Source organism: Eulemur rufifrons, chromosome 6 (genome assembly GCF_041146395.1).
Source record: "Eulemur rufifrons isolate Redbay chromosome 6, OSU_ERuf_1, whole genome shotgun sequence".
Classification (NCBI taxonomy): Eukaryota; Metazoa; Chordata; class Mammalia; order Primates; family Lemuridae; genus Eulemur; species Eulemur rufifrons.
Window position 1 is genome coordinate 78,014,885 of NC_090988.1, and position 4,349 is coordinate 78,019,233.

At 44.3% G+C, this 4,349-nt stretch overlaps 1 non-coding gene across 1 annotated transcript; it reads left to right on the forward strand.

Annotated features, from left to right (window-relative positions):
- Nucleotides 1-2,099: 2,099 nt before the first annotated feature.
- LOC138385479 (small nucleolar RNA U3) lies at nt 2,100-2,307 on the forward strand. Its single transcript, XR_011233722.1, has one exon. It is a non-coding gene; the product is annotated as a small nucleolar RNA U3 (small nucleolar RNA).
- The last annotated feature ends 2,042 nt before the right edge of the window (nt 2,308-4,349 follow it).

The following is a 4,349-nucleotide window of genomic DNA, read 5'->3' on the forward strand; positions in this document are numbered from 1 at the left end:
GCCATGGTTTGGAGATGGGGTTTTTGGCCCCTCTAAGTCTCATTTAGAAATTTGATCCTCAACGTTAGAGTTGGGGTCTGGTAGGTGTTTGGGTCCTGGGGGTGGATCCCTCATGAATGGCTTGGTGCCTGTCCTTGGTAATGAGTTAGCTCTCACTCTATTAGTTCCTGGGAGACTTCCCTCCAGAGCTGGTTGTTAAAAAGAGTCTGGCGCCTTCCCTCTCTCTTGCTTCTGCTTTCTACCGTGTGACCTTTGCACACACTGGCTCCCCTCCCCCTCCCGCCATGAGTGGAAGTGATCTGTGGCCTCACCAGACGCAGGTGTTGATACCGTGTTTCTTGTACAGCCTGCAGAACCCTTGAGCTTCATAAACCTCTTTTCTTTGTAAATTACCCAGCCTCTTGTATTCCTTTATAGCAACACAAAAATGGACTGAGACAGGGGCTTATTTGGAGGTGACATATTCTAGTTTCTTTCACTTCCAGTCACAGCTCAGCAGCTGAAGCATCACTTCCTCTTGGATACTTCCCTGATCCCTGTGATAAGATCATACTTATCACACAAGATCCATACTACACAAATGCTCTTAGCATTGGGAACCTCTTCCTCGAAGCAGTCACCACTCTTGAGGTTTTACATGGATTTGTGTGATTATGCCATTAACGTCTCTCCCCTGTTAGACTGCAAGCACCGTGAGGGCAGGGACCCTGTCTGGTTTTGCTCACTGCTATATTCTCAGTGTTTAGCACAGTATCTGGCACATAATAAATGTTCAAAACCATGAGTTGCATGAATGAAGGAGTTTGGGGATCAAAGTTATAGTGACCTTTACCTGGGGGTCATATAACCTATAGCCCCAAATGGGAAACTTTTGAGAGTGGAAGGGGGTACTTTTAATAACTAAGCCAGGACAACAGGGTAAACGAAGACATGTCTATGCAAACCAGGATATATGGTCACCCCCTCTGTCTCTTGGCATTGCCCTAGAGTCTTTCCAATCCTTCCAGAGGAGAGATAGGACCTGCATTTCCAAAGGACCATACTAGGGCACCTCTCCTGGAACTTCCAAGATAAGCTTATTTTTCTTGGTTTGTGTTTATGAAGCTTTGGGGCACATCATGCAACTCGAGCACAAACCCCTAGAGTGTCCATAGGTTGCATAATATTTTCCTATACATCATGAATATAGATAAATGGGCTTTCTTATATACTACTAATAAGAATGTAAATTGGTACACCTTTCTGGACAGCAATTTGGCATTTTGTCTTCAGAGTCTTCAGAAAAGGAGATACCTTTGACCTTGCAATTTTACGTCTAGGAATTTATACCACACAATAATCAGATAGCACCCAAAGTGTACAAGAGTTTATTGCAAAAAAACCCAGAAACAACCAATTCTCCACCCCTCCCTGTAGTCACACCGTTTGCCCTAAGTCCACTCTGCACTTGGCACATGGCTTTGGCCATCAGGATGTGAGCAAATGTGATAGAAGCAGAGTCTTGCAAAAGCGCTTGCACACTTCTGCTTAGTCCTTGCTAGGCTGAGTAGCCATGAGAACATGCCTGGGCTAGCCTCCTGGAGGATTACCCACCTGGAACAGCCGATTGCCTTAGTTGTCCCAGCTGTGGCCATCCTAGAGGAGCCAACAGCCAGCCAGTCCAGGCATATGAGTGAGCACAGTCAAAATGAAGACGACTGCTCAGCTAACCAGCCCCTAACCACAGAGACATGAGTGAGCCCAGCCCAGCAGAGATCAGCCAAGCTGAGCACAGATCAGCTAAAACCTTACACGCTTGTAAACCGTTTATTCTTGCATGCCACAGAGATGTTGAAGTTGCTCATTACAAACAGCTAGTATGTCGATGGAATTCTGGTAATAACTGCAGTCTAAACTTTCCTCAATTGAGGAACGATGCAATACTATGCAGCCATTAAGAATGCTATTGTAGGTGGCTCACGCCTATAAATCACAATACTTTGGGAGGCTGAGGCAGGAGGATCATTTGAGGCCAGGGGTTTGAGGCTGCAGTGGCCTGTGATCAGTCCACTGTGCACCAGCCTAGGTGACAGAGCAAGACCCTGTCTCAAAAAAAAAAAAAGTAAAGGCTACAGATTTAGGTATAACCTCTATAGTTCACTACTAAGGAGGTTTCTCTGAAGGTGTAAAGCACCATGAGCAGGAGGTGCAACATTCTCTCCTGAGTGTGAAGCTGGCTCTCGGTGTTGCTTCACTGCAGCAGCCATTGGCCATTGATGATCCGTCTTCTCTTCCTGGAAAATAGGGAGAGGATGTAGTCTGAGTGGTTAAAAAGAAAAAGAATGCTGATGTAGATGTAAATGACTTGAAGTGTTCACAATAGACTGATAAATTGCAGAAGGAATGGGAAGCAGGTTGCAAAACAATGTATGTACTATGATATCATTTTCATAAAACATAACATTTATACATTTGCATATGAATTCATCAAGTCTGATACACAAAAAGATGCTGAAAGTAGTTATTTCTGGATGGTAGGATTTGAGGTGATTTTCGCTTTTTACCTGTGTTTTATAGTTATTTTCTAGGAGTATGTGTCACACGTAATTTTTCAAAGGGGAGAAGAAAAATCTCTCCTGTAGAGCACACAATTTTTAAAAAATTATCCTTTGGCTTATCAGTAACAATCCTGAATGTGTTTCAAGTACTTTTTGTTGATAAGGTTGTCATCAGTTGTTCTTGCAGCATCCTGTGCTGCAAGACTTGGTAACATCACCTCTTCCTGGATTCACGAAGGATTGCCCGTAGCAGAACACACTTGTCCTAACCCACCACAAACCTGAGAAGCTCTGTGGATGGGGCTGGCTTTAAGCCACGTCAGGGTGTTAGAAGAACCTCATCCTTCCAGCCCACCATTGAGATCCATCCCAGCTGAGACAGCATTATCTCCTACTCTGCTGAGGAAATCGTGGCTCCTACTCTATTAAGAGCAGAGTGGAGCACTCCCAGTAACTACCTGCCTACAGGGCTTAGTTATAACCCCTGGGCAAACAAAAGAGAGCTTTTTTCTAATTTCCTACTAACAGGTGTCAAATTTCATACATTCAGAATAAGAAATTCAATGCCCCAGGGCAGCTAAGTATATCTAACACCTTAATCCTTCCAAAGGATAAAAGGACTTGCTTTCTTTTCCTTCCTTCCTTTCTGCCTGTCTTCCTGCCTTCCTTTCTCTGTCTCTGTTTCTCTCTCTCCCTTTCTTCCTCTTTCCTTCCATTCTTATCCAACATTTACAGTTAGGTTTTCATTTAAAATAAATCCTAGTTTAAAGCAAATAGATCTATTCTTGCACTCTCCTTGCCAATTCTCAACTTGCAATAAATCCCAAATCCATTTTTTTTTTCTGCCACTACTGCTGCTGTTGCTAAAACCTTCCTCATAGAGCTGGTGAAAATGACACATCAGGCTGGTGGGTTCTACAGCAATCATATCATCTGCCCTCATCTGGCTGTCCCTAAAACACTGGATTCTTTTAATCATTCCTCCTTTCCTCCTCCTTTTCTCTAATTCAAGTAGATCTTAACCTTTTCAACCGTTTTTATGCCCCAGCACTCCTGCTCCACCCCACTTGCACTCCACAGAGGCGTTGACTCAGAACACATGAGGTCCAACAACTGCTCTTTCCTCTGCCTCAAAATGTCTCCCTGCCATCCTGTTCCCTGTTTATCACTCCCCCACCCCCGACCCCCAATCTCTCTCCAAGAACCTTGGTCCCAACCCAACTGGTTTTCCACACGACAGAGGTTATTTAAGGTCGAGTCCAGGGGACCAGGAGGAGTCCATGAGGCTCTCCAGATACTCCATGAATCTCCTAAAATCAATGCAGCATTTTGTCCTTATATCAATTTCTAGGTGAGAATCCCTAGCTTTCGTTTAATTTCCAAAGGGCTCTATTGATTTGGGACTTGATTTTATCAGTTATCCTCTCTTTCTTGCATTTTTAGGCTCCCCCCTTTTCAACTGGTATCCTTTTTTCCATCTACACATAACCTGGACGTACCAGGGCCATGGACAAGCATGAAACAAAATTACCAGGTATGCTAGTCGGCTTGAGCTGCCATAACAAAATTCCACAGGCTGGGTAGCTTAAACAACAGAAACTTATTTTCCCACACTTCTGGAGGATGGAAGTTTGAGATCAGGGGGCAAGCATGGTTGGTTTTTGGTAAGGGCTCTCTTCTGGGCTTGCAAGGCACTTTTTGCAATATCCTCACATGCTCATATAACCTTCCCTTGGTGCATGCATTCAGGGGACCTCTTTCCCCTTCTTATAAGGACACCAGTCCTATTGGATTAGGGCCTCACCCTTCTGA